The sequence below is a fragment of the Dama dama genome, unplaced genomic scaffold, assembly GCF_033118175.1.
Source record: "Dama dama isolate Ldn47 unplaced genomic scaffold, ASM3311817v1 ptg000088l, whole genome shotgun sequence".
Classification (NCBI taxonomy): domain Eukaryota; kingdom Metazoa; phylum Chordata; class Mammalia; order Artiodactyla; family Cervidae; genus Dama; species Dama dama.
In genome coordinates, this window is record NW_026870905.1 from 4637588 (window position 1) to 4645493 (window position 7906).

The following is a 7906-nucleotide window of genomic DNA, read 5'->3' on the forward strand; positions in this document are numbered from 1 at the left end:
CACCGCTTCATGCCCCTCCTATCTTTCAGACCATTTCATGCTCATCTCATTTTTGACACCTTTTGAAGCTCTTCATATATTTCACAGCTTTTGAAGCTCTTCATAATTTTCACACGTTTTCAGGCTCTTCATGTTTTTCAACACGGCTTCATGATCCTCCTATTTTTCATACCGTTCATGCTCCTCATATTTTTGACACCTTTTGAAGTTCTTCCTATTTTTCACAACTCTTCATACTCTTCATGTTTTTCGACACCGCTTCATGCTCCTCCTATTTTACAGCCTGTTTCAGGCTCCTCATATTTTTGACACCTTTTGAAGCTCTTCATATATTTCACACCTTTTGAAGCTCTTCATATTTTTCATACCTTTTCAGGCTCTCCATATTTTTGAACACCGCTTCATGCTCCTCCTATTTTTGAGACCGTTTCATGCTCCTCATATTTTTGACACCTTTTGAAGCTCTTCATATTTGTCACACCTTTTCAGGCTCTTCATGTTTTTGAACACCGCTTCATGCTCCTCCTATTTTTGAGACTGTTTCATGCTCCTCATATTTTTGACACCTTTTGAAGCTCTTCATATTTGTCACACCTTTTCAGGCTCTTCATGTTTTTGAACACCGCTTTATCCTCCTCCTATTTTTCAGACCGTTCCATGTTCTTCATATTTTTCAAACCTTTTGAAGCTCTTCATATTTTTCACACCTTTTCCCGCTCTTCATGTTTGTTAAAACCGTTTCTTGCTCCTCCTATTTTTCAGACCGATTCATGCTCCTCATATTTTTGACAGGTTTTGAAGCTCTTCATATTCTTCACAGCTTTTCATGCTCTTCATGTTTTTCAACACCGCTTCATGCTCCTCCTATTTTTCAGACCGTTTCATGCTCCTCATATTTTTGACACCTTTTGAAGCTCTTCATATATTTCACACCTTTTCAGGCTCTTCATGTTTTTCAGCACCAGTTCATGCTCCTCCTATTTTTCAGACCGTTTCATGCTCATCTCATTTTTTACACCTTTTGAAGCTCTTCACATTTTTCACACCTTTTCAGGCTCTTCACGATTTTCAACATCGCTTCATGATCCTCCTATTTTTCAGACCGTTTCATACTCTTCCTATTTTTGAGACTGTTTCAGGCTCCTCATATTTTTGACAGGTTTTGAATCTCTTCATATTTTGCACACCTTTTGAAGCTCTTCATATTTTTCACACCTTTTCAGGCTCGTTATGATTTTCAACACAGCTTAATGCTCCTCCTATTTTTCAGACCGTTTCATGCTCATCTCATTTTTGACACCTTTTGAAGCTCTTCATATTTTTCACATTTTTGAAGCTCTTCATATTTTTCACACCTTTTCAGGCTCGTTATGATTTTCAACACAGCTTAATGCTCCTCCTATTTTTCAGACCGTTTCATGCTCATCTCAATTTGACACCTTTTGAAGCTCTTCATATTTTTCACACCTTTTGAAGCTCTTCATATTTTTCACACATTTTCAGGCTCTTCATGTTTTTCAACACCGCTTCTTGCTCCTCCTATTTTTCCGACCGTTTCATGCTCCTCATATTTTTGACACGTTTTGAAGCTCTTCATATTTTTCACACCTTTTCAGGCTCTTCATGTTTTTCAACACCGGTTCATGCTCCTTCTATTTTTCAGAAAGTTTCTTGCTCCTCATATTTTTGAAACCTTTTGAAGCTCTTCATATTTTTCTCACATTTTCAGGTTCTTCCTGTTTTTCAACACCATTTCATGCTCCTCTTATTTTTCAGACCGTTTCATGCTCCTCCTATTTTTCAGACCGTTTCATGATCCTCATATATTTGAAACCTTTTGAAGCTCTTCATATTTTTCACACCTTTTCAAGCTCTTCAAGATTTTCAACAACGCTTCATGCTCCTGCTTTTTTTCAGACCGTTTCGTGCTCCTCATATATTTGACAGCTTTTGAAGCTCTTCATATTTTTCACACCTTTTCAGGCTCTTCATGTTTTTGAACATCACTTCATGCTCTTCCTTTTTTTCAGACCATTTCTTTCTCCTCATATATTTGACACATTTTGAAGCTGTTCATACTTTTCACAACTTGTCAGGCTCTTCATGTTTTTGAACACCGCTTCATGCTCCTCCTATTTTTCAGACCGTTTCATGCTCGTCATATTTTTCGCACCTTTTAATGCTCTTCATATTTTTCACACCTTTTCAGGCTCTTCATGTTTTTCAACACCACTTCATGCTCCTCCTATCTTTCAGACCATTTCATGCTCATCTCATTTTTGACACGTTTTGAAGCTCTTCATATATTTCACACCTTTTGAAGCTCTTCATAATTTTCACACGTTTTCAGGCTCTTCATGTTTTTCAACAAGATTTCATGCTCCTCCTGTTTTTCAGACCGTTTCAAGCTCCTCATGTATTTCACACCATTTGAAGCTCTTCATATTTTTCACACCTTTTCAGGCTCTTCATGTTTTTCAACACCGCTTCATGCTCCTCCTATCTTTCAGACCATTTCATGCTCATCTCATTTTTGACACCTTTTGAAGCTCTTCATATACTTCACACCTTTTGAAGCTCTTCATAATTTTCACACGTTTTCAGGCTCTTCATGTTTTTCAACACCGCTTCATGCTCCTCCTATTTTACAGCCTGTTTCATGCTCCTCATATTTTTGAAACCTTTTGAAGCTCTTCATATTTTTCACACCTTTTCCCGCTCTTCATGTTTGTTAAACCCGTTTCTTGCCCCTCCTATTTTTCAGACCGTTTCATGCTCCTCATATTTTTGACACCTTATGAAGCTCTTCATATTTTTCACTCCTTTTCAGATCTTCATGTTTTTCAACACCACTTCATGCTCCTTCTATTTTTCAGACCGATTCATGCTCCTCATATTTTTGACACGTTTTGAAGCTCTTCATATTCTTCACAGCTTTTGATGCTCTTCATGTTTTTCAACACCTTTTCATGCTCCTGATATATTTCAGACAGTTTCATGCTCCTCATATTTTGACACATTTAGAAGCTCTTCATATTTTTCACACCTTTTCAGGGTCTTCATGTCTTTCAACACCACTTCATGCTCCTCCTATTTTTCAGACCTTTTCATGCTCCTCATATGTTTCACACCTTTTCAAGCTCTTCATGTTTTTCAACACCGTTTCATGCTCCTCCTATTTTTCAGACCGTTTCTGGCTCCTCATATTTTGACACCTTTTGAAGCTCTTCATATTTTTCACACCTTTCCATGCTCTTCATATTTTTCAAAACCGTTTCATGCTCCTCCTATGTTTCAGACCGTTTCAGGCTCCTCATATTTTTCAGATCGTTTTATGGTCCTCATATTTTTTACACCTTTTGAAACTCTTCATATTTTTCACTCTTTTTCAGGCTCTTCATGTGTTTCAACACCGTTTCTTGCTCCTCATATTTTTGACACCTTTTTAAGCTCTTCATATTTTTAACACCTTTTCATGCTCTTCAGGTTTATCATCAACGTCTCATGCTCCTCCTATTTTTTGACCCTTTCATGCTCCTCATATTTTTGACAACTTTTTAAGCTCTTCATGTTTTTCACACCCTTTCATGGTCTTCATATTTTTCAACACCGTTTCATGCTTCTTCTAATTTTCAGACAGTTTCATGCTCCTCATAATTTTGACGCCTTTTGCAGCTCTTCTTATTCTTCACACCTTTTCAGGCTCTTCATGATTTTCAACACCTTTGCAGGCTCCTCCTATTTTTCAGACCGTTTCGTGCTCCTCATATTTTTTACACCTTTTGACGCTCTTTATATTATTCACACCTTTCCATGATCTTCATGTTTTTCAACACTGCTTCATGCTCCTCCTATTTTTCAAACCGTTTACTGCTCCTCATATTTTGACACCTTTTGAAGCTCTTCATATTTTTTCACACGTTTTCAGGCTCTTCATGTTTTTGAACACCGTTTCATGCTCCTCCTAATTTTCAGACCTTTTCATGCTCCTCATATTTTTGAAACCTTTTGAAGCTCTTCATAATTTTCACACCTTTCCAGGACTGTATGTTTTTCAACACCATTTCATGCTCCTCCTATTTTTCAGACCGTTTCATGCACTTCATATTTTTGACACCTTTTGAAGCTTCATATATTTCACACCTTTTCTGGCTCTTCATGTTTTTCTACAACGCTTCATTCTCCTCCTAATTTTAAGACTGTTTCATGCTCTTCATAATTTTGGCACCTTTTGAAGCTCTTCATATTTTTCACACCTTTTCAGGCTCTTCATGTTTTTCAACACCGCTTCATGCTCCTCCTATTTTTCAGACCGTTTCATGCTCCTCATATTTTTGACACCTTTTAAACCTCTTCATATTTTTCACAACTTTTCAGGCACTTCACATTTTTCAACACCACTTCATGTTCCTTCTATTTTTCAGACCATTTCATGCATCTCATATTTTTGACTCCTTTTAAGTTCTTCATATATTTCACACCTTTTCAGGCTCTTCATGTTTTTCAACACCGCTCATGCTCCTCCTATTTATCAGACCATTTCATGCTCCTCCTATTTTTCAGTTTCATGCTCTTCATATTTTTGACACCTTTTGAAGCTCTTCATATATTTCACACCTTTTCAGGCTCTTCATGTTTTTGAACACCGTTTCATGCTCCTCATATTTTTCAGACCATATCATGCTCTTCATATTTTTGACACCTTTTGAAGCTCTTCATATTTTTCACACCTTTTCAGGCTCTTCATGTTTTTCAACGCCGCTTCATGCTCCTCCTATTTTTCAGACCGTTTCATGCTCTTCATATTTTTGACACCTTTTGAAACTCTTCATATATTTGACACCTTTTCAGACTCTTCATGTTTTTGAAAACAGTTTCATGCTCCTCCTATTTTTCTGACCGTTTCATGCTCCTCATATTTTTGACACGTTTTGAAGCTCTTCATTTATTTCACACCTTTTCAGGCTCTTCATGTTTTTGAAAACAGTTTCATGCTCCTCCTATTTTTCAGACCGTTTAATGCTCCTCATATTTTTGACACGTTTTGAAGCTCTTCATTTATTTCACACCTTTTCAGGCTCTTCATGTTTTTGAACACCACTTCATGCTCCTCCTATTTCTCAGACCGTTTCATGCTCCTCATATTTTTGACACCTTTAGAAACTCTTCATATTTTTCACACCTTTTCAGGCTCTTCATGTTTTTGAACACCGCTTCATGCTCCTCCTATTTTTCAGACCGTTTAATTCTCCTCATGTATTTCACACCTTTTGAAACTCTTCATATATTTCACACCTTTTCATGCTCTTTATGTTTTTGAACACCATTTCATGCTCTTCCTATTATGCAGACCGTTTCATTCTCCTCATATTTTTACACCTTTTGAAGCTCTTCATATATTTCACACCATTTCAGGCTTTTCATTTTTTTCAACATCACTTCATGCTCCTCCTATATTTCAGAGCGGTTCATGCTCATCTCATTTTGACACCTTTTGCGGCTCTTCATATTTTTCACACCTTTTCAGGCTCTTCATGTTTTTGAACACCGCTTCATGCTCCTCCTATTTTTCAGACCCTTTCTTACTCCTCATATTTTTGACACCTTTAGAAACTCTTCATATCTTTCACACCTTTTCAGGCGCTTCATGTTTTTCAACACCGCTTCATGCTCCTCCAATTTTTCAGACCGTTTCATTCTCCTCATATTCTTGACAACGTTTGAAGCTCTTCATATATTTCACACCTTTTCAGGCTCTTCTTTTTTTTCAACACCACTTCATGCTCCTCCTATTTTTCAGACAGTTTCATGCTCATCTCATTTGACACCTTTTGAAGCTCTTCATATTTTTCACACCTTTTGAAGCTCTTCCTATTTCTCACACTTTCTCAGGCTCTTCATGTTTTTCAACACCGCTTGATGCTCCTCCTATTTTTCAGACCGTTTCATGCTCCTCATATTTTTGACATCTTTTGAAGTTCTTCATATTTTTCACACCTTTTAAGGCTCTTCATGTTTTTGAACACCGCTTCATGCTCCTCCTATTTTTCAGACCGTTTCATGCTCAACATATTTTTGACACCTTTTGAAGCTCTTCATATTTTTCACACCTTTTCAGGCTCTTAATATTTTTCACACGTTTTCATGCCCTTCATGTTTTTCATCACCGCTTCATGCTCCTCCTATTTTTCAGACCGTTTCATGCTCCTCATATTTTTGACACCTTTTGAAGCTCTTCATATTTTTCACACCTTTTGAAGCTCTTCATATTTTTCACACGTTTTCATGCCCTTCATGTTTTTAATCACCGCTTCATACTCCTCCTATTTTTCAGACCGTTTCATGCTCCTCATATTTTTGACACCTTTTGAAGCTCTTCATATTTTTCACACCTTTTCAGGCTCTTCATTTTTTTCAACGCTACTTCTTGATCCTCCAATTTTTTAGACCGTTTCATGCTCATCCTATTTTTGACACCTTTTGAAGCTTTGCATATTTTTCAAAACTTTTCAGGCTCTTCATGTTTTTGAACACCGTTTCATGCTCCTCCTATTTTTCAGACCGTTTCAGGCTCCTCATAATTTTCAGATCGTTTTATTGTCCTCATATTTTTGACACCTTTTGAAGCTCTTCATATTTTTCACACGTTTTCATGCCCTTCATGTTTTTCATCACCGCTTCATACTCCTCCTATTTTTCAGATCGTTTTATGGTCCTCATATTTTTGACACCTTTTGAAGCTCTTCATATTTTTCACACCTTTTCAGGCTCTTCATTTTTTTCAACGCTACTTCTTGATCCTCCAATTTTTCAGACCGTTTCATGCTCATCTAATGTTTGACACCTTTTGAAGCTTTGCATATTTTTCACAATTTTTCAGGCTCTTCATGTGTTTCAACACCGTTTCTTGCTCCTCATATTTTTGACACCTTTTTAAGCTCTTCATATTTTTAACACCTTTTCATGCTCTTCAGGTTTATCATCAACGTCTCGTGCTCCTCCTATTTTTTGACCGTTTCATGCTCCTCATATTTTTGACACCTTTTTAAGCTCTTCATGTTTTTCACACCCTTTCATGGTCTTCATATTTTTCAACACCGTTTCATGCTTCTTCTAATTTTCAGACCGTTTCATGCTCCTCATAATTTTGACGCCTTTTGCAGCTCTTCTTATTCTTCACACCTTTTCAGGCTCTTCATGATTTTCAACACCTTTGCAGGCTCCTCCTATTTTTCAGACCGTTTCGTGCTCCTCATAATTTTTACACCTTTTGACGCTCTTTATATTATACACACCTTTCCATGATCTTCATGTTTTTCAACACTGTTTCATGCTCCTCCTATTTTTCAAACCGTTTACTGCTCCTCATATTTTGACACCTTTTGAAGCTCTTCATATTTTTCACACGTTTTCAGGCTCTTCATGTTTTTCAACGCCGCTTCTTGCTCCTCGTATTTTTAAGACCGTTTCATGCACTTCATATTTGACACCTTTTGAAGCTTCATATATTTCACACCGTTTCTGGCTCTTCATGTTTTTCTATACCGCTTCATTCTCCTCCTAATTTTAAGACTGTTTCATGCTCTTCATAATTTTGGCACCTTTTAAAGCTCTTCATATTTTCCACACCTTTTCAGGCTCTTCATGTTTTTCAACACCGCTTCATGCTCCTCCTATTTTTCAGACCGTTTCATGCTCCTCATATTTTTCACACCTTTTAAAGCTCTTCATATATTTCACACCTTTTCAGGCTCTTCACGTTTTTCAACACCGCTTCATGTTCCTTCTTTTTTTCAGACCGTTTCATGCATCTCATATTTTTGACTCCTTTTAAGTTCTTCATATATTTCACACATTTTCAGGCTCCTCATGTTTTTCAACACCGTTTCATGCTCCTCCTATTTAT